The following is a 24,168-nucleotide window of genomic DNA, read 5'->3' as shown; positions in this document are numbered from 1 at the left end:
TCATTGTGGCTGCGTGTAGTTTCTTATATCATTAATTCCAAAGAATAACAGATTGCATGAATTCAAGAAATATTCAGAATTAAAAATGAAAAATTAAGGCTAACCTGTCGCAAAGTCGAAGTCGCCTCAGGGTAAGCTTAAAGTTTTATTTGGTACTTTTTATATGTAACTCATTTGTTCTTTTAAATACCTGTAGTTTGATATACGAGGTGTAGAAGAGTACCGGAACAGTAGAATAATTTTTGTGAAAACTTGTGAGTTTTCGAAAAACGTATTCTATAAAATGCATTCTTCGTATTATACAATCCAACTTAGTAATTTAAAAAATTTCTCTGTCTCTTTCTATTATTAGAATTTCAACGTACAAACTTCATAATTTCTTCAATAATTAGAATTTCGATTCATATTTAGTCAAATCTATTGAATTCTCAAAAAAGTTTCGAAATTTTTTATATAAAGTTTTCCTCGTTCTCTTAACAGTTAAATGTTAGATTTCACATTTCAGTGCTCTAAAACCATTATTATTCGAGATTGGCTGCTGTTCCGGAACATTTCTAACACCTGATATATCAACCTTCAGAGAGGTTAAAATCAAAAATTCAACCCCCCCTCCCGTCCCTAAAATTTTCAGACCAGCCTTTTATCCAAAATTGTCCTGGCGCTCGTATATCCTTAAAAGGTTGAAAAACGAGAAGAGCAGGCCGATGAGAGCTACCGCCACAAAGTGATCAATACTTTGTGGTAAATTAGCATAAATTTATGTTTTTGGAGCTAGTGTTAGATCTGTATAAGTTTCAAGTTTTAGTATATCCAGAAAGACTAGGCATGAATAACTAGAAAATAATTAAATCTTACAAATATGGAAGTAATGTGATTCATGGCAATCTCAGTTTTTATGTCAAAAAAAAAACCAAATTATCATATTTAATGCACCACCACGTTTACATTTTTAACATTAACGACATTTATAACAAGCCTTGAACATTGTTTACGCCCCTTAAATGGATTTTTCCATAAAATCTGTATACTTTTCCACCCTAGTTGTGCTTGAATGCGCACAAATTTCAAAACAGTTTTTAGCAAACATCAATAAATATTTTCATTTTTTTTTTTTTGTAAAATTTCTGCTTAAAATTGCAACATCAACACAAGAGTGCGATAAATTTAACGGTGACAAATATGAACACAAATTTTATTTAAAAGTTAATTCAATATACAAAAGAAAATCTTGTAAAGAGGAAAAAAACAATTACTTATAGTCAGTGTCAGTCATATTTTTCGTTAAAAAATAAAAACATTTTGAATGTGGAGAGAAAATTCGTATCTATCATAGTTCCAAATTTTAGAAAATCTGAAAGGACTCCGCAATATTAGATAGGAAATGGTTTTCAGTGAAACTTTTTCTAACCCACCTTAAAATGTTCTTTGAACCATTCTGATCAAAAGCTCTCACGGTAACAAAAATTTTTATTGAATAGTTTTCGAGCTACGAGCGATCAAAGATACACATACATTATAGTTATATAGCCCGTAGATCGAAAACTATTCGCTCGAAAATTTCGTGCCCAGGAGAGTTATGATCAGAACGATCCGAAGAACATTTTAGGGCGGTTTGAAAAAATTTTACAGAAAGTAAAAACAAACATACTGGTATTTAGAGGACCTACTAAGACTTAAGTACTATTAGTACTTAAGCACCAATATTTCTTACCCCATGATCCTAAAATGTTTTTACCAATTTATCAAGAGATCAAGAGAAATGTATTTGAACTGTGGCCAAGATCAAAGAATAGAAATATTATTAACGATATTTTTATACCATGTATATAGGAAATATATCAAGGTATACTAAGTTTAGTCCCCAGTTTGTATTGCTTAAAAATATTGATGCAACGAACAAAATTTTTAAATATGTGTTTATAAAATTACCCAATTAGTTCATTTCCGATTGTTCGTCTGTCTATTTGTCCGTCTATGAACATGATAACTCAAAAACGAAAAGAGATATCGAGCTGAAATTTTTATTATACTATTACAGCGCGAACTCAGGACGTAAAAATTAAGACTAAGTTCGTAAATGAGCAAAATCATTTGGGCCTTGCGTCCGTAGGACCCATTTTGTAAACCGTAAGGGATAGACCAAAAGTTTAAATGTAAAAAATGTTCCTTATAAAAAAATAAACAACTTTTGTTTGAAACATTTTTTCCTAAACATCACTGTTTACCCGTGAGCGCGAAAGTAAGTTAGAATAAATGTTGTATGTATACATGTATTTTGTAAGCTACTTAAACTACATTGTCTATACATGGTACTTCAACAATTAACTCATTAAATTATTGTTTTCACTTGTTAGATCTAAAGTATGATAAACCATCACAGTAATCGAGTTTTAACAACTTCTTATCGAATTATTTTGAGATTCTCTGTATCTGACAGAGAGTTGCACAGACTTTTCAGATACACTCAGTGTATTTTACTCCATAATTGGCGCTTTTCTTTCATCTTTAACTGAATGATCTTCAGTAATTAGATTACGCTGTATATAGCAAGTGAAATTGAGCACATCATTAAGTGAATTTATACAACTATAATTATTTTTTTCTGATTCTATCTCTTTATAAACAGTTCAATTTAGATTTTCCTATTCGTTTTGAACTTAAGTTTGTTCTGAAAATTTTACTTAATATCCAACTATTGTTAGTAGATGGATCATACAAGGATGGATTATATCTTAAACAACAAATGTTTTTGGAGTAAACATTAGCATCCATTAAAATTACTTTGTAGGGAAAACATATATACTGTCTTAAAATTCAAGATTCACAATAAAAATTGAAATCAAAGGACCTCGCACAAATTATATGTAATCTGCATTTCTGTTCTGTTTCAAATTTTCGGGAATGGTAGTTTAAGTCATTCTGAATAAAATTTCCCATGATCGCAAGTCATGAAAATGGCAGGATTTCAAGTTATCGTTAAATTAAAATTGGAAAATGTACTCATTTATAAAAAAAAATTTCTTGTGATTTAATTGTCAAAAATCATGTACGTATATATGTAGCTGAAAATATTGATCATAACAATTCATATTATTGATCCACTAAACATTTAACACTGCTTCTTCTTTGAATTTCCTAACATATTCTTAAAAAAAAACAAGAATTAAAAACAACACTCTTACATTAAAAAAACACGAATGAATGTAGTTATACATATCTGTATATGTATTTGCTTATACAGACATAGGCATATATTATACTAATAAGTACATTTTCCAACTTTAATTTAGCTATAACATGAAATCATGTCATTTTCATGACTTGTGACCATGGGAACTTTTCTTAAGAATGACTTAAACTATCATTTGCCAAAAATTGAAAAAGTTTGACCGAAATGCAGATTACATCTAATTTGTGCGAGTTCCTTTGTAATAATTTTTCCTATTTTCTGAATTTATTTTTTTGCTTCTTATTTTCCTTAAGCTTATAAAATTTAATAGTAAAATATTTGAATCATTTACAAAAATATGGAAAAATTTTAAGGTAAAAAAAAAAATTTTTATTTTTAAGTACAAAGTTTATGACGTATCATATGAATTCATTAACGTTTACTAAATGAGGATTATTTTAGTAAATATCACGGGAATATGTTGGGAAATTATTCTTACGTACACTTACGGCTTTTTTTTCGTATGAATTTATATCATATCATTAAAGTTGATTTATTTTGAACATTATCTTAAATAAAATAAAATGAAACATTTTATCTTAATTAACTAGCCCCACCCGAAATTAAAAACATACACACACAAAATTAAGTTAAGGGAAGGTTTGCTCCTAAATACAAGCAGTCATTCTGACCATCACGATTTTGTCTTTTGTGTTTTACAATATAAGACGAAAAGTAAGAATAAAAGTTTTCGATACCTGGAGTTATTTTCAAAATATCGAAAATTGAAAATTTTGTTTAATTATTTTGCTTTCGATATTTCGAAAACCAAGGCAGATATCGAAAAATTGTATTCTTATTTTCATCTACATTCATGTAAATAAAGTTATAACAAAATTTATAATCAAAGTTGAAAATAAGGTAAACATAATTTCTATCACAATTCTAAACTTGCCTTGGCGCTCATACTACCTTAAAAATATAAAAATCCAGACATAAATCAACAAATTTGAAAAACAGAAAAAAAAATTATCGATTCATATCATAAAAGAAAATTCCCACTATGTTCAACGTATATTTACGAAGTAAGTATTTTCCAATTTCTGCATTTTATGTATATTCTATTTTTTTGCTATAAAATTCATTAAGAATTTGTGAACCTCTCCTCTATTAAGTGAGCAGCAGTTTAGTCGTCAGTATTTTATTGATTTTATTTTCATCTAATACTTTGGTGTGTGGAGTAACTATAGTCGTATAATGTAAGTAAGCTTGTATTTTTCATGATTTAAAATATGGGTTTTTTCTATCGAATTCACAGGTAGTCTGTCTCTACTCTCTATGTGTGTATGGTCGCGTACTGTAGAATAAATATGAAAACGCTATAAATAAATTTTCCTTACTTTTTTTTTATTAAAATTGAAAATATTTTCTTGAAATTTTTTATAATAGACACATTCTGTTTGCGTTGTGCAAACTGTATTGATTAGGGGGCATTAAAAGTCGTTGTTAGGTTCAATAAACCTTTTTTTAAGTCTTATGAACAGTTTTTCTTACAAGAAAATAATAGGGTGGGACTAGTAATTTTCATAGATTTATTATTACATTGGTTTTGTAACAAATAGGGGAATCGGAATCAAAACCGCCTTAGTCTATTAGTCACGAGATTAATCAACTGAACATTTTAGTTATTTATGCGACTTTTTTGATAATTCAACATTGAATTCCAATCACATTTTCAAATGGTTTTTTAGTTGAGTTTTCATACTCAAAAAATCCGATACAATGATTAGTTATGTTGAAACTTATACTCGCCCAAATTTCAGTTTGAGATTGAATGGTCCTAAATAAATTTTTTCTTAAGAAGTTTTTTTAAATATTTTAAAATATTTTTATAAACAAAGTCATTATAAACAAAGTATCAAATTTTCATTCAGATGAAGAAATTTGTTTTTCTTATTACTGTAAATGAGAGCGTAATCAACGTATTAGAGCAGAGTTTCTATATAAACCTGGAAGATTCATAGACTTAGAAATTTAATACGAATTCAAAATGTCTGTTAATCAGATATAGACCTTACGTGAAGGGAGGAGAGATGGTTGTAGTTAAGCCAGATTACATGATTTTATTTTCAAATTTTCCACATTTTTAGAACACAAATAGATAATAGTATTAGCAAAAAGTATTGCTTTTTAGGGAAAAAAAGATAATAATTTCTTAGTTGGGCTATTTCAAAAAGCTTTATACTTAAGATCCTGGATTATAATAAAAGTTATATCAACAGAGGTCCGCGGCATTCGTTACGGGAAAAGACTGATTAGTAAACTAGAAATGACGACCGTATATGTTTTTAAGTTTAAAAGGCCACGTTTACATGCTTACTCTTAAGTGATTAAGGATCCCCGCTTAAGGACGTCTCCCCCCGCTTAAGGACGTTCCAAAAAAAAATCACGTTTTCCTAGGACAATTTTTAAATTGTGTAAAAGTTTGCGTTTTAACATTTAAATCGTATATTGAAGTGTTTTTAAAGTATGTTTTATTACATAACAAGGCTAATTTTCTTAAGATTAATTTGGAAAACTAATATTCATTAGTTAAAAGCATGGAAATTATTTTCTTATAAAGAAAATTATGACAAGCGGCACTCGTTTTTCCATAAAATACATTTACAGTGAGGGAATGAATGGCATTTGTATTAAGAAAATAAGTATTTCTTCTATAAGTAATTTTCTCTAAATCTTTAGGCATCAACATTTCAAAAACTGTGATAACTTTCTCAAGTTCTAACAGAACTCACCATAAAAAGGCTCAAAATTTAAAACGTAAGTCTCAAATATTTGCATATACCTAAATTTTTGGGAACCTCTTTAAGAGGAAAAATGTAAACTAGCCTTAAAATCTACATGGATTAAATCTAGCTACATGTAATGTGCCCTAATAGCTACTGAAGTCATATTTTATTTATCTGAGTTATATAGGAGTTCATACAGAGTTTTTGGTTACGGGATCCTAAATTCAATTAAAAAAATGTAGGTAGTCAAACAAAAATTCCCTCACATAATTGCATTGAATATATTGAATTTACAATGGTTATTTATAATCGATTACATCGAATTATAACAAAAAATGACATACAACGCTTGCGTACTGCATAATAAATTATTCTCATTTTATATTTTTCAAAAAATTTTGAATACATAATATTTTACATTATGAAAAAAAAAATCAATACTACTCTTTCTTTTAAAAAAGATATGTTTTTTGTGTTATAAATTTTTAATTACAATAAAACCTTGAAAAATCAAACTTTGACTACGTAAAAATTTTAATAAATTTATGAATAACGTTTTAAGATCTTTTTTCCTAAGGTCTTAAAAAACCCTCCTTTGCAAAAAAATCCGAATTGTTCTTCATGTGAAAAACTATAACCTTAAAAGTGTCAGACTCATATATGTTGAGGGCCATTATTGTAAAATAAGGCGTTTATACTGTTTAAGACCTATCCAATTTTTCAAGTTTACATAATAGGTACTCAAAATAATGAAAAGAATATTTTTTCGAAAAAATTTCTTATTCAATCGTAATATCAATCAGATTTTTTGTCTTTAGATTAAATAGGATAATTGGTGCCCAAAAAAACATAAAAATGCAGGATTTTAGACGATGTTTAATGAACCATATTTTTAAGCTATATGGTTCAAAATAATCATTTAACCCAGTTTCATCAAATTCTAAAACAAAAATTTTTTACGATTTTATGAAGTTTTTGTTTAGAGGTTGAAATTATTGCAAAATATCGGGAAAATTATTATGCCTCTGATTTTGGACCCTTTAAATTCAAAAATTAGGTTTATTTGAAGATTAAGCGAGTAGTATCTGAGATATTCATTAAAATCGTAGACGGACGGCTCCCGGAGCACTTCAATTGAAACCTCAGACACTTGTAGTTCAATCGCAAAATAAACCTGACTTTTGTGACCTTTATTTATTTCGGCTAACTAGTAACCAAAAAACAAGCAAATAAGTATTAAATGTCTCGATTAAATGACTATTTTTCGAGATATCTTCAAAATAGCTTCGAAATAAAAACTGTACTTGATTTTAGACAAGATAATTCAAAAAATAGTTAATCAATCGTTAAATGAACCTGAATTTTTTAATTTTTTGAGTGAAAATTACCCTACAAACCAAATTTTTTCACAATCTAATCTATTTGATCTCCATTTTGGGAAGAAATCCTTTTCTGAAGTAATTTTTCCCTGAAAAATACAAAAATCAGGTCTGTTTGTAGATGGGAAGAATCGTACAAGAATCGCAAAATCAACCAAACATGTTTCTTTAGATTATTTAGGCTAATTAGGACACAAAAAACGTAGCGATAAAAGCTTTCCATACTGAATTTTAAGGTAAAAATTATCCTATAAACTAAATTTCCTCAAATTGCAAAAACAAAAAATTTTGTGATTTTCACAAAATCAACTATACTTTGGTTTATTAATTAAATTAATAATTATTTAAAAGTTTAAAACTATTAATTATTAAAAAACACTCATGAAAACTTCATATAGAGTCCTTATTATACAAGACTAACAAGTTTAGTACTGCAAGAGATACAAAATTTTTCCTACTTATTATATTATAAACGTAGAAAATGTATTTTTTTTAAAAATCAATATATTTTTTTAAAAATGGTGTTTTTTTTTGTGTTGTTGTATTAATAAATTGGTAAATTTTTTAATTATTAATCAAATATTCAACCTTCACATAAATTCTATGAAATACCACTGAGTAAATTTATCTATCTATATATGGAATCAAGTAATAAATATCTCTTCTAACATACCTAACTATAACAAAAACATTGGCTATGTTTTTTAATTGAACAAAATTTAATTTAAAATTTCATCAGGCAGATGTAGTTAGATAATTTTTCATTTTTAATTTAATTACCGAGTCTACATTTTCATTAATGAATGTTTTATACATTTTTCAAAAAAAAAAAAATTTTAACAAAAAGAAAACCGACTTCAAAAGAAAAACTTTTCCAAAGCAAATTAATATGCACTAAAAAGTAAGAAATAACGATAATATAATGTAGTTTAAATTATTGTTACTTTTGGAGTCGGTGTCAGCCAAACTAATGTAGCAAACTGTTCTGTCAGAGTTGTTTCCTTGGCTGACACCGACTCCAAAAATAACAATAATTTTAACTAAATTATATGATCGTTATTTTTTTACTTTTTAGTGCATATTAATTTGTTTTGGAAAAGTTTTTCTTTTGAAGTCGGTTTTCTTTTTGTTAAAAGTTTTTTTTTATTTTGTAATTTTTAGTGAACCTGTAGTACACTAACTAATTTGTCACTAAAAAAAGAATCACCGAAATCGGTTCGCGTTATATTGAGTTATTCGTTCTCTTGTCGTGAATACTTAATGCAAATTTAAGACTTTTATGGTTTTCTTAGGGATGTCGTTATCAGAACTTGACCAAAATAAAATTGGACCACACGGGAAACACCAGCTTTCAAATAGATAAAGAATCATCAAAATCGAACCACCCAGTCAAAAGTTCTGAGGTAACAAACATAAAAAACAAATACAGTCGAATTGATAACCTCCTCCGTTTTTGTTTGAAGTCGGTTAAAAATTATTGTAAAAATAAAAATTGACAGTGTTAATTGTTTAAATGGCTTGGATACGCTTAATTAATTAATTAGCAATGTTTGAACTCTTTACCTTAATCATACTAACAATAATATTAGATTAAAAATTTAAAGAAATCCCCCAAAACAAAATCAGGTCTAATTGATTCGTTTGCGACATCGTAGCTCTTAAACGTATGAACCGATTTTGATTTTTTTGTTTTTCGTTTGATAAGTAAATTGAAATGAGAAACAAAATGTGCTAAGAAGATAAATTATTGTAAAATTTATCTTGTTTAACTTTTCTTATTATATAAATATCAATTTTACCAACATTAATTTAGAATTTTCAAAACTGCAAACAAAAATTAGCAAAGCCTCGCTCGTTAATAGTATATTGGGATCAAAAACTGTACACGAAATTTTTGCTTTAAATTTCACTTGGAATTTACTTTAAAACAAACTTAATGGATTAAAATCCTTTAATTAAAACTAGTGTCCGACCGAAGGTTCGGTTTCGGTCAAAAATCTAGTTTCAGCATCAGTTTCGGCAGAAAATCTGCCGAACTTTTGTCCACACCACTCTTTGAGTGAGTTCGTACCTGCTGAGTTTGCCGGACAGTCCGGTATAATTTTGTTGTGACTTTATGTGTTGTGTTGTGTATGCGTTATTGGATTTGGTTTTATTAATTGTGTGTGATCTTCAGATACTTGTTTGTTGATTTTAACTGTGAGAAAAGACAGTATGTAAATGTAAACACTATTTATTTAATTCAAACTCAATTATTGTTTTTTTATTAACACGTTTTTTATTTGTTTAAAAATGTCTAAAAATAATTTAAGTTTCGACCAAAACTGAGAGAGATACCGAAGATTCGGTTTCGGTAGAAATTACAATTTTGGTCGGACACTAGATTCTCCACTCTAGTCAAATGATATACGTATCTATTTTTAATGTACTCATGTCAAAGTACAAATTTGAAAATTGAATAGAATTATTTATAATAAATAAATAACTAAATAATAAAGGTAATGAATCTTATGGTGATGAATCATGAAACATAAAGAATGACAAGAGTTGAAAATGATAATTTATATAAATATAAAACAACGTGCGCTTTTATTTATCATCAGATGTTGATGTAATAAAATTTATTTTATTTACAAACATATATTACAATAAATACTTAATTGTCTTGTACATCCTATGCCCAATGTTCTTTTATATTTAAAAAAATCCTACCAAATTTAAATTTAAATTTGATATGAATATTTGGTAATCAACTCATTTCGGTAGATTCGGCAAAAACCCGGTATATTATCTTTTAAATAATATAAAGGACCCCGCAATACTAGATCAGAAAATGACTTTCTGTGAAACTTCCTACTCATCCTAAAAAGTTCTTTGGATCATTTTGATCAAAAGCTCTGACGGCCACAAAAATTTTTTAACGAGTAGTTTTCGAGCTACGGCCGATCAAAGCTTCACATATATTTATAGTACCTATATATGACTAGGAAAATGGATTTCTGTGAAACTTTTTCAAACCGCACCCAAAATGTTCTTTAGATCGTTCTGTTCAAAAGCCCCCACGACCAGAAAACTTTTTTACGATAAGACTAAAAAATTTAAAAATTTTTTGGCCGTGAGAGTTTTTGATCAGAACGATTTGAAGAACATTTTGGGGGTAGTTTGAAAAAGTTTCATAGAAAGCCATTTTCCTTGTAATAAAGGTACTATGTGTAGCTTTGCTCGGCCATAGCTCGAAAACTATTCGTTAAAAAGTTTTGTGGCCGTGAGAGTTATTGATCAGAACGATCTGAAGAACATTTTGAGGACGATTTGAAAAAGTTTCACAGAAAGGCATTTTCCTAGTTATATACTAAAACTATAATATATTCGTTATTCAATTCGTTATTAAATTAAAATAATTATTATTAAATTGAAAATATGCACCTTATGGCGAAAATCTAATCTGGAAAACTAACAGTTAAATAATCTAAAAATCTAGAAAACTAATAATTAAATAAACGTTTATTATTTTGTATTGTAATTTATTAGTTTTTGTATTTTCTATAAAAATTAGGACCCAAAAGTTTAGAAAATCCAATTTATTTATTTATTACATACATGTTTTTTGTGAAATTGCCTGAAATTGATTCGAGAAATCGCTCTTTATATGAAATTTTGGACGATATTTCAGAAACCATGCATTCAATCATTTTTGGATCAAAATTATCTTATGTATCTGAATTCTTCTGAAATGGAAAACAAGAAACGTTTCTACATTTTTTTCAATTTTCTTAAAGATATTTGAAAATTCAAAAACCTTTTTTTCCATAATTAAATAAAAATACAACTACTCAGCATATATAGATTAATTTTCATAAAAAAAAAAAAAAAAAAAGGTTATTTATCGATTGTTTGAGTATTTTTTATGGTTTCACCCGAAATCCTATATGAGGCCCTATATTTTGAAAGAAATTTCGAGGACTATTTTGAAAATCATCGTTTTAAGTAAGACTTACTCTAAATATCCTCCGAATCTAGTCAAAGCAACTATTCGCTCCGTGCGTGAGTTTCGTTTCCATGGTAACGATACACTACTTCAATTATAGAATTGTATGGATGCATATATAATTGTATGGATTGCATTTAAGACTTACATTGGAAATTTAATATTATTGTCTCACAAATTTAAATAAATAATTATGATAATTTACATTTGAAAAATAATATTTATGCAATTTGATTTCTTAGTTCACAATTTTTAATGCATTAAGTTTAATTAATTAGTGTTTTACAATAATTTTAATTTGACATTTCTATAACATTAACATGTAAAGAACTGCAAATTAGTAATAACAGCCCCCTTTAACGCCAAAATTTTCACTGGAAACGCTGGCATCGATTTTAATGTCCCTACCATGACTACGCACACAACGAATAGCTACAATGTATTTGTACCTTAATAATAAGAAGCTATCACATTGATCGATAATAGACCAAATATCTGCGACCCATTAAAAAGGTATGTTATATTTAGACAATATTAAAAGTTTTGATCAAAAATAATGTATGTACTGTTCTTTTTTCAACAGGTTTTTGATATCGTGTTTATATGATAATATTGAGCATAGGTATCAGAAGTTTATTCGGCAGATGGTGAATATGAACAAGTAGACAGACACTAAACAGTATACATTCAGCCTTATTATTATTTATATGTTTATACACAAACATGTATTTTAAGGTCATGTTTACACTATGCATTGTTTAGCATATGTGGGAGTAGTGAGTGCATCAAATGTATGTGAAACATAAAGCCGGAAGAACACACCTGTCAGAGGTGTCAGTATAGGTCGAGGTTGGGAAAAATTTGTCGAAAGAATTTGAGAAGAGATTTATTACACCATATCAAATTTTCAAAAACCTAGAATTGGCAAATCACTAATAACTTAGTATACACAAGTGAAAACAAACAATTGACTGAGTTCATTGTTAAAATACCATATATAGACAGTGTTGATTACTCTGTCACATTACACAAACATACATGTCACACACATATAACTGATTTACCCATATAATACATACTACACAATTTGCGCTCTCACGCTCTCTCATGTTTACGAAAAAATGTTTCAAACAAAAGTTGTTCAATTTTTTATAAGAAACATTTTTTACTTTTAACCTTTGTTCTATCTCTAACGGTTTACAAGATGGGTCCTATAGACGCAAGACTCTCACAGAACTTGACCTCACTTTTTACGTTCTCAACACGCTATAAAAATTTTATCTCTTTTCGTTTTTGAGTAATCGTGATGACAGACAGACAACCGGAAATTGACTAATTAGGTGATTTTATGAACACCTATACCAAAATTTTGTTTCATAGCATCAATATTTTTAAGCGTTACAAACTTGAGACTAAACTTAGTATACCTTGATATATTTCATATACATGGTATAAAAATGTAAAATACAAGTTAAAGAAATTATTTTTACATACAAATTAAACATTTATTTTACTCAATTTCATGGATTACGAGATTTTAGATAATTTTCTGAATGGTTCCTCGAAAAACTTGTTATTTCAAATTTTTAAATCAAAAGCTCATAATCTTAATATGTATTTCAAATTTTTCCATCTTTTACTATTTTATGATGAGTTCAAAGAAATGAAATGAGAATAAGCATGCCATTATTTTTTATGTAGTTTGGCAGCGTACATGGGAAACGTTTTTTTTTTTCTTGCAAAATTTTTAATATAAAATTAAAATGCAATTTTATACACTTTATTCGTTTGACACAACTATTCACTGTTGAAACAAAATTGAAATAATAATCGCACAGAAATCTAACACCATTCAACAAACTATTTTTTATAGATATTAGCAAAAGAAATTTGTTTCCTCTTTAATTTTTCGTTTCAACAAGTCAAAAACAGCAATATTTCAATTTTTAATGATCTGCCTGCTATTTTCCATTTTTTTCATTGCTCAGATTTTTGCTTCCCATGTACACTCAAATAGTCAATTGATACAGAGGGTTCAATGTGGGCGGTTGATTTTATGTCGAATAATTAATGTATACTCAATGTCACAAAAAATGCTCGTTTTAAAACATTCTAAGTGTTACTATTATAACATAACATATGATGAGTACGCTTAGAATGTTTTAACTGTGGCACTTTTTTTGACAGTGAGTGTACCTTATTGCACTAAGCAATAAAATATGTCAAAAGTTTTCAAAGAATTGGCGGCGTATTCTATCGAATCTACGGGTTCTACTTGTGTAGAACATTACAATACCTTACATTTTGTCTACTCTAAAACTTAAAAGTACCATTTGTTCTAAAAACTGAATATAAGCTTTTTACAAGATTTTTAGTATGTTGTTCTGTACGTTCCAACGAACAACAAGAAAATGATTATGAGCTTTTAAAATGTTGTCTTGTAGATTAATATATGTAATATGCAAGGTATACTAAGTTTTGTCCCAAGTTTGTAACGCTTAAAAATATTGGTGCTATGAACATAATTTTGGTATAGGTGTTTATAAAATCATCGAATTAGTCCATTTTCGGTTGATTGCCCGTCTGTCTGTCATCACGATAACTGAAAAACGAAAAATATATCAAGCTGAAATTACAGCGTACTCAGGACGTAAAAAGTGGGGTCTTGGGTCCGTAGGACTCATCTTGTAAACCGTTAGAGATAGAACAAAAGTTTAAATGTAAAAAATATTCCTTATAAAAAAATAACCAACTTTTGTTTGAAACATTTTTTCGTTAACATCACTGTTTACCCGTAAGGGCGCAAATTATGCGTAAATTGTATAGTATGTATTACATGAGAATAACAGTTAGTATGTGTGATATGTATATATATACGTGTAATGTGATAGAGTACTTAACACTGTCTATGCATGGTATTTCAACAATTAACAGTCAATTGTATGTTTTCACTTGTTTTAATGTAATTTTACTAGGGCATACATATTTTAGCCGAGACCTTGAATTCACAAAAATTAGTACTTATCACTAATTATAAATTCACAATATATTTTTTGCAAAACAGGTTTTATGTAAGCATAGCTTTATATTTATAATATTTAATAATAAATTTATACATTTGAATGAGTCTCGTTGAAATAATAATATGATTCTGTTAGTAATGCTACTCTACTATAAACATACCTACATTCATAAATACATGCATGCAGACAAACAGTCAATGTGTGAGTTTACACATAAACGTATACAACGTGTACAGAATATTCAAAAACATTCTATCATACATTCATTCATGGAATTTAATTCGAGTTAACCCTTAACTGGCATCGTGAAGTTGCATACAAAGTACAATTATCTTGAGGTTTTCAACTTTTCTTTTATCAATATGGGTTATTTCTAAACTAAGAAAGAAAATATGGCGGATTTTCTATGTTAAGTTAAACATTCAAAATATTTTTTAGATTTATGGCCATTTAAAAAAGTCAATACTGATGACGATGAAATCGATGCAGAAAGTCTGTATGGACTTCAGATTTGATTCAAGAAAGAAATAAAGTATTATTCTGTGTTAATCCAGATTATAAAATATCTGTATGCAAAATTTCATTCCAATCCGTTGAGCCGTTACAGCATGACTCAGTTGCACGATGATGTCGCACGTCGTAAAGGATACTGAATGTTCGCTTGTTTTACATTGAAAAGAATCCTGATATAAAACCCTAGTGTAGATTCTGGGAAGGCATTTTTGTTTTTTCCAGGCAAGGAAAAAATCACTACTTTCGAATGTGTTGAATTTAGTAGTTAGAATTTCTAAAAAAAATTAGAATGGAAAAACATATAGTTGAAGTCATATATAAGGTATATAATAATTTTAGAGGTTAATTAATTTTATAAAAGATTGTTAAAAATTTATCATTTTTTATCAAAATATAAGTAAATTAAGCAAAAACATTCGCATCTTTTCTTGCGATTATTAAAAAATATGATAATATTCGCGTAAGAAATAAAATGTAAAAAATATTAATGGTAAACTGAATATCTGTGATTCGAAAGTAAAACTTTTAATAAATACAGTAATAATTTTGAAACGTTCTGTATTACATATGTTATGTTGAATCAAGCAACACCGACCAAATATACATAATAATCACACAGCAGCCACAACAATATATACTTACAGGATGTTTCTCCAACGTGATAGGTCTATAAATTAAACATGTTGAGAATGGAATTCTCGAATGGTACAATATCTTAAAACTTAATTTTATATTTGTTTACTGGTTTTTAATCCCCAACGCAAAGAGGGGGATGTTATAAGTTTGACCGGTATGTGTGTCTGCCCGCTTGTCTGTGTCATCGTAGCTCCTAAACGGAAGAACCGATTTTGATATTTTTTTGTTTCAAAGTTAATTAAATCAAGAGTGAGCTTACCTTTGTTTTAAAAAAATTGGTTAATTTTGAAGAGAGCTACAAGGAGAACACTTGTAGTTCTAGAAATCTGACCACTTTGATATGCAATTTGTCGGAGGTATTCTTTTTTAAAAAGTTCCGGGCTGCAGGGGGTTTGTGGTAGTATTCTATAGTCCGATAAACTCGATAATTCGATACCACCTTGCAAAACGTTTGTCGCAGGCCCGTGCCCAAGGGAGGGGTTCGCTCTTCTCCCATTTAAGAGACACTCTCTATTTCTACTGACGACTCAGATATCTATATATATTTTGAGCTCGGTACATTCTTTAACTTTGTCTTTGAGTCGAATACTTCAGGCAGAAAACCTAGATCTTGGCAAGGTTATTGAACAAGCTGATGGTGCAAAACATATTTTGCTTGAAAAGATAGGAAATGTTGGAGCAAAGTTCAGGAAAATTTTCAAAACCATGAGCCATATCTGCGGTGAATACGACATAGAAGTGCGGAAGCCGATGTTCGCGTCATAACAGACTCAACGCTCGAATATACAGACTGATTTAGTTGAAGCTTGTCTCTTTCTCAATCGAATGAAAAATTTTGGTGAAAAATCTTGATTGACTTTTTGAACTAGAATATTAAATTTGCACTATGATTCCCATGTCATTTGGGTAGGCGGAAGTTCAACTTTATCGAAAAATTTATTCGAAGCCCTCGATATTTGCAACAAAAATCCGTTTCCGTTTCCGTTTAATGTCTACTAAATGCTTTCCGTTCAGACAATTTTGTCTGTGACAATAGCGACAAATGGACGCTCCTTTTCAACATAGCGTCGTCTCAAAACATTCCAACTTTCATTGCGTTGTGGAGGTCGATGCACACAGCGTTTTGGAAAAGTTTTTTCTGTATCTCACAGAATTAAATCACATTATGATTTTATTAAGTTAAGTGTTCTCTTACTCGAAAAAGAATTTCTTGCTTATATTGAAATTTAAACCCTTCCCTTGGATATTGCGTACGGGCTTGGTCTGTCGGATTACCGCGAAACCACTGTAGATGATTACCTATTGACACACATTAAAGTGTGTGTGCCACCTTATACTACAGAATAAAATATATGAGATACAATATAAATATAATATTGTGATACTGTGCATGTATTACTTCAGACTATATAGTTATAATAATATTTATATATATTAAATAGTAAAAGAATTCAACAGGTGGAAGAGGATATGATATTATGTTTTGTATTAGTATTATGTGTATACTGACTATATCTACGAGTATATTGTATAAATGTATACGTTTATGTTATGTTATGTTATGTTATGTGTTTATACACACATTTTATTTCGTCAATTTTATAAAACATAAACATAAATTATTTAGTATTATATATAATAAATATATATGTAGGTATATATGTATAATATAATATTATATATATATTTGTTTGTAGTACTACTTTTATACTATATGATATGATATGAGAACATATGTGTTATGTTGTGCTGTGTAGGTTTGTAACATTTGTATACGGTACACGCATTATTATCACGTGCTTTTGTACAAAAACATATGATCAAATTCTACTCTCAAATGTTTGTTTATCAATTGAATGTCTTTCATGTTTGTACCTACTCACTATTCGTTGTGTGCGTAGTCATGGTAGGGATAATAAAATCGATGCCAGCGCTTTAAGTGAAAAATTTTGGAGATAAAGTGGGCTGTTATGACTAATTTGCAATTCTTTACATGTTAATGATATAGAAACTGTCAAATTAAAATGATTGAAAAACACTAATTAATTAAACTTAATGCATTAAAAATTGTGAAAATAAGAAATCAAATTGTACAAATATTATTTTTCAAATGTAAATTATCATAATTATTTATTTAAATTTGTGAAACAAGAATATTAAATTTTAAATGTAAGTTTTCAATGCAATCCACACAATTATATATGCATCCATTAATTCTATAATTAAAGTAGTGTATCGTTGTCATGGAAACGAAATTCACGCTCGGAGCGAATACCAAGTTGTATAGAAAAGAATTGTTTCATTTTTAGTTTTGATGTTTTTAACATGATCAAATCTGTTTTTAATAACAAACAAGTGAAAACAATTGACTGAGTTAATTGTTGAAATACCATGCATAGTCAGTGTTGATTTCTTTATCACATTACACATACAAACATGTGACACATACATAACTGATAATCAAGTATAGTACATATAGTACAAGATCCGAATTAGGGTCGACCTTCACCCATCTGTTTACCGAATGAAAGTTATTTTTTATGAAATGTAAAATATTAACAAATATTCCTGTAACAGGTTGCCTTAAAAAATATGGTCAAGACCATTTTTAATATAAATATCAAAACTTGGAAAGCTTGTAAACATTATTTTTGACCAATATTTTGTGGCCAATCATATGCCACCGTAATTGTAACAAAATTATCTTTATTTAGATATGCGAGTCAATGAACTAACAGATGCACGTAATTACTATTTTCAACTTGTATAAATGCGATAATAGTGAACGAAAAGAGGCAGACAACATAGCTGCTGCATATTCTTTATGGCTTTTACTTTCGAGTAGATCAAAATTCGTAAGATATGCAAGTCAGTGAAAAATTTCAAAAAATTTTACTCTTGATATTTTCACTAAAAGTAGTCTGGACCACATTTTTTTAGGCAACCCATTGCAGGGATATTTGTTAACATTTTATATTTCATAAAAAATAACTTTCATCCGGTAAACAGATGGGTGAAGGTCGATCCTAATTGGGATCTTAGACTAATATTATAAAATTTCCGACTAATTGGCGTCCTCACGGGTAAGCAGTGATGTTTACGAAAAAATGTTTCAAACAAAAGTTGTTTAATTTTTTATAAGGAACATTTTTTACATTTAAACTTTTGTTCTATCTCTAACGGTTTACAAGATGGGTCCTACGGACCCAAGACCCAATTGGCCTATGATGCTCATTTACGAACTCGACCTCACCTTTTACGTCCTGAGTACGCTGTAAAAATTTCAGCTCGATATCTTTTTTCGTTTTTGAGTTATCGTGTCCACAGACGGACGGACGGGCGGGCAACCGGAAATGGACTAATTAGGTGATTCTATGAACACCTATAGCAAAATTTTGTTCATAGCATCAATATTTTTAAGCGTTACAAACTTGGGACTAAACTTAGTGTACCTTGCATATTACATATATGCATGGTATAATTATGATTTTAGTAAACTATTTATAGCTGAGAGCTGAAATCGACAACCTGGCTGGGAGGTTAAGGGGGCGTTAGTGACCTATGAAATTTTTAAGTTGCAATTTTTTCCTATGCAAAAAATGTTCTTGAGGCACTTTGAAACTTACACCATTTTAAAGTCTTATATTCAATTAGACGAGTTATCATCGCCTGGCATAATTTGGTGGGGGGCTAAAATAGCCTGGCAGATGATTTAATGCACTATTGAAATGCCACATTTATCATAAAACGTACAAAGCCGTATGCCTTTTCGTTTTCGAAATATAAGCAGATTTGTAAGCGAAAATTGTACAATTTTTAACTCCCGAAACAAAAAAGGGGTGGTATTTAAGTTTTACCGTTATGAATGTCTGCCTGTCTGTCCGTGGCATCATAGCGTCTAAACGAATGAACCGTTTTGGATATTTTAATGAAAAGTGTTCTTAGCTATATATTACTTCTTTCAAGTGTGAGTTCAGGGTTCCGTACCCGGAACAACTAAAAAATAGGCGATGATCTTCAAAATCGGTTCAGTTGAGAAGGCTCTTGCGGTTCTTTTATTTTCGTTGGGGAAAAACGTAATTGAATGGAGAGTGTTATCAGATACTCGGGGATTATTTAAATTTTGTAAATTTCACTTGTAGTAAAAAAGCTAGGTTGTTAATTGAACGGCTAATTAAGCTAGTTGGCTTCGCTTGACGAATTTCCACGAAGACGCTTTGACTGGTATTTATTTTAATATATTTTATATAAAAATAAATAAAACTTCAAAAAACTAATTTTTTTTTTCAAAAATCAAATTAATGATTTTTTTTAAATATTTATGTAATCAACTGTGGTTTTTTTCGCTGAAAATAAAAAGAAATAAAACTAAATAAAAATTATTATATCAACAAACGGAAATGATAATAATTTTAGAATATAAAAGTTGATACGTTTTAAATTACCAAAATATATATATTTTTCTAAAAAAATAATAATAATATTATCTCAGAAGTTATATTACCGTCAGTTATTAGTCCACAAATATATAAATTTGGTAATTGCATTATTTTTACACTTTACTGTTTTTATACTTAATTTTTAAGATTCCGTAGCTTAGCAAAAAAAACGTAATTAATATAAGATTCGGTTTTTTATACCATGTATATATGTAATATACAAGGTATACTAAGTTTAATCCCAAGTTTGTAACGTTTAAAAATATTGATGCTATCAACAAAATTTTGGTACAGGTGTTCATAAAATACCTAATTAGTCCATTTTTGGTTGTCCGTCCGTCTGTGAACACGATAACTCAAAAACGAAAAAAGAAATCAAGCTGATATTAGCTAAATACTCAACTCCGGACGTAAAAAGTGAGGTCGAGTTCGTAAATGAGCAACATAGGTCAATTAGGTCTCGGGTCCGTAGGACCCATCTTGTAAACCGTTAGAGATAGAACAAAAATTTAAAATGTTCCTTATAAAAAAACAAACAACTTTTGTTTGAAACATTTTTTCGTAAACGTCACTGTTTACCCGTGAGGTTGCAAATTAGGTGCAAATTGTTTAGCATGTATTATATGGGAATATCAGTTATGTATGTGGGACATGTATGTATGTGTAATGTGATAGTCATCAACACTGTCTATACATGGTATTTCAATTAACAATTAACTCAGTCAATTGTTCGTTTTCACTTTTTTTTTTTAAATTTTTAATTCTTAGCCTAATTCCTAATTTTAATGTGTCGAATCGTTACGTATTCCAAAAAATGTTACTATTGAATGAAAAAAATTCTATCTTGGTTTCAACAGTTTGTTAGAGAAAACTTCGAATACTTTTAAAGAAACAGCAAAACATTTAAATAACCAAAAATTTCTCATAAAAATACCAACAAATTTTGTTCGACACATTATTTCGAAAATTCTTCGGCACAAACCCGAAAATTTTTCTTAAGGTACTGAATTTCGAATTTTATATTTTTGTATTTTAGCGTAGAAGAAGGATCCCCAAAAAAAGTTTTAATGTACGGAACCCTTAGTACATGAAAATTCATATTTGCTCGAATTTTGATATTTTTATTTATTATTATAGAATTTATTTTTTGAATGAATGACCTTAATTTTATTTCCGCAAGAATGAAGACGAAGATTTTAACATTTGATAATAACGGGTGTTACTTTATTTTTATTTATTGTTAATTTTGTATGTATTTTGAAAAATATAAATTTTTTTTCATGTCTGCACAGTAAAAGAAATTTATTTATTTTATTATTCAAAAATTTCATTTTATTACTACAGACTAAAATAAAGTAAGCAATCGAAATCAATAATAAATTTTCAAAGAAATTTTACGTTTTGGGATCCACCAATAATAAAAATTATTTCCTCTTCAGAAAGATTTTATCTTTAAAAAAGATTAGAAGAAGAATTTAGATTTTATTCTGTGGCTCAATTTGATTTTAAATTATATAAATTATACTGTACCGACTTCAAACAAAAACTGTATACAACCGACTTCAAACAAAAACGGAGGAGGTTATCAATTCGACTGTATGTTTTTTTTTAATGTTTGTTACCTCAGAACTTTCGACTGGGTGAACTGATTTTGATGATTCTTTATCTATTTGAAAGCTTGTGCTTCCCGTGTGGTCCCATTTTATTTTGGTCCAGTTCTGACAACGGCATCTATGAGAAAACCGTAAAAATCTTAAATTTGCATTAAGTATGCACGACAAGAAGACGAATAACTCAATATCACGCCAACCGATTTCGAAGATTCTTTTTTTAGTGACAAATTAGTTAGTGTACTTCAGATTCACTAAAAATCACAAAATACAAAAAAAATTTAACAAAAAGAAAACCGACTTCAAAAGAAAAACTTTTCCAAAACAAATTAATATGCACTAAAAGTAAAAAAATAATTTATAATATAATGAAGTTAAAATTATTGTTATTTTTTGTTATTTTTGGAGTCGGTGTCAGCCAAGGAAACAACTCAGACAGAAGAGTTTGCTACATTAGCTTGGCTGACACCGACTCCAAAAATAACAATAATTTTAACTTCATTATATTATAAATTATTTTTTTACTTTTAGTGCATATTAATTTGTTTTGGAAAAGTTTTTCTTTTGAAGTCGGTTTTCCTTTTGTTAAAAGTTTTTTTTTCAACAGACCATATCATTCAGTGCTAATTTAAATATTATATCTTGGTGGCGAGATTTCTTTTGAAGTCGGTTTTCCTTTTGTTAAAAGTTTTTTTTCAACAGACCATATCATTCAGTGCTAATTTAAATATTATATCTTGCTGGCGAGATTGGCGTTTCGGATTAATTGAAGAACCTTGACTAATTTTTCGTTAGCGTCACTTAGAACTGTCCTATGTCACTTCATAAATTGGTTATGATTCTTGCCTTTTCGTATTTCTAGCCATTTGCTAATTGCAAACAAAAATATAACAGTAGTGAGGGCCTGAGGCCAGTGAATACGCCGGCCTCATTCATGATGCACCCATATGATTGCTCCGTTCTACAAATTTATTTCGAAACGGAAATAACTTAAAAAATAATTTCCTCTGTAAACACTCAGAATTTTTCCCTGTTCCAATATTTTTTCTATTTTCTTTGATTATAGATTTGATCATAATGATTAAAATGATCAAATTGATGAATGGTATAAGCTTCATTTAAAAAAGGCGGTCAAATGAGAATCAGCCGCGTGGCCAAGGTTCCGTATACTCACGAGTTACGTTTAGGTTTTATTATAAATTATGAGTGAACTATTACATTCCACATTGTGAGTTGGAGGGAGACAAAATGCTAAGGTAACGTCACTTATAAGAAACCAACTAAAATTTATTCAAAATATGTAGATTGTTAATAATGGGCGCCACCCGCAATAATTATATGGGAATTGGTTGTTGGTTAAAGCTCATAATTTGAGATTTATAGATCTTGGCATACTGTTTACTGTCTTGGCATGAGTTATTGGCGTCAGAATGTCAATAATCACTGCGTATTATCGAGGAAATAAAACCGAAAAATAGTCTAATAAGGAATTGACTCCTAGTCAGTTAATTTTATGGGAGCCAGTAGAAAATGTTTGAGTGTATTCAACAAAATCATATACATATGTACTTGCGCTTTTTCGATTTAAGCCCATAGGGTAAGACAGAAGTACCCTACACTTCCGGACATCTCATTCTCTTTATTTAACATTCAAAAAAACTATAGGATTTTATATTTTAGATAATTCTCAACTTTTTTCCCTTGTCGTTCTTTTACCTAGCGTTTTCGAGGTATAAGCAATTGAAAAACAAAAATGTGAAGTTTCGGCGACAACTCGTTTTTGACGAAAATAAAGACTATTTTATTGTTTCGGTAAAAAATTTAATTTTGAAAGCCATTAGAAATTATATTTTGGACGATCTGTACATGGAGGTTTAGAAACAAGAAACTTCCAGTGGCAGACATAACGAATTTTTAGAGCACTATGTTAACATCCCTTAAAGAAACGGAACCTTATAAAAGTGAATAAAATTTTAATATAAAGAGGGATGAATTGTACATACGTAGTTAATAGCCTTCAGGCACTCTGAATAGCTATTCCTGTACCTTAATTTCATTTTATAAATTAAAATATAAGTCGCCTACATAACAGACAGTTTTTACGAACACTACAGGGTGTGTGTGTATACGCATATCACACGGTCGAATGGAAAATTTTAAATTTAAAAATTATTCACCAAAATCTGATTAGTTTAGCTAGTCTACTACCGTGACAATGTAAAAGGCTCTAGCTCAAACCATTTATCAAGTGGATTTTTTAGCGTCAACGAATCTGCTTAAAAAATATATCTTTTTAACCGACTTCAAAAAGGAGGAAGGTCAATGTTCGACTGAATGTATTTTTAAACATGAACTCATTAAAAAGTATAAATATCATCAAAGATAATAAATGAGAGCTCTAGGATATTTCGAATTAAATTTTGATTTTGTTTCAATTTCTTAGATCAATCTTTGTATTATATAAAAATACGTATTTCAACCGCCATGTAGTCATTCTCAGTATGAATTAGCTATTCGTAATTCCTCTTATAGTGTACTAGCTGTGAACTAACCAGCTTTGCTGGGCAACATCCCCACTTGCACCCCTCCCTCCACATTTCCTTGCGTGGGATAACAGTTTTG

The 24,168-nt window shown here is 29.0% G+C and overlaps 1 protein-coding gene across 1 annotated transcript in view; it reads right to left on the bottom strand.

The window, feature by feature from the left end:
• The window catches only part of LOC123297477 (protein tramtrack, alpha isoform-like), a 49,466-nt gene that overhangs the window by 3,969 nt on the left and 21,329 nt on the right, over positions 1–24,168 (bottom strand). The window lies entirely within an intron of this gene.

This window comes from Chrysoperla carnea, chromosome 4 (genome assembly GCF_905475395.1).
Source record: "Chrysoperla carnea chromosome 4, inChrCarn1.1, whole genome shotgun sequence".
NCBI lineage: Eukaryota > Metazoa > Arthropoda > Insecta > Neuroptera > Chrysopidae > Chrysoperla > Chrysoperla carnea.
This window is presented reverse-complemented; position numbering and strand designations above follow the sequence as displayed.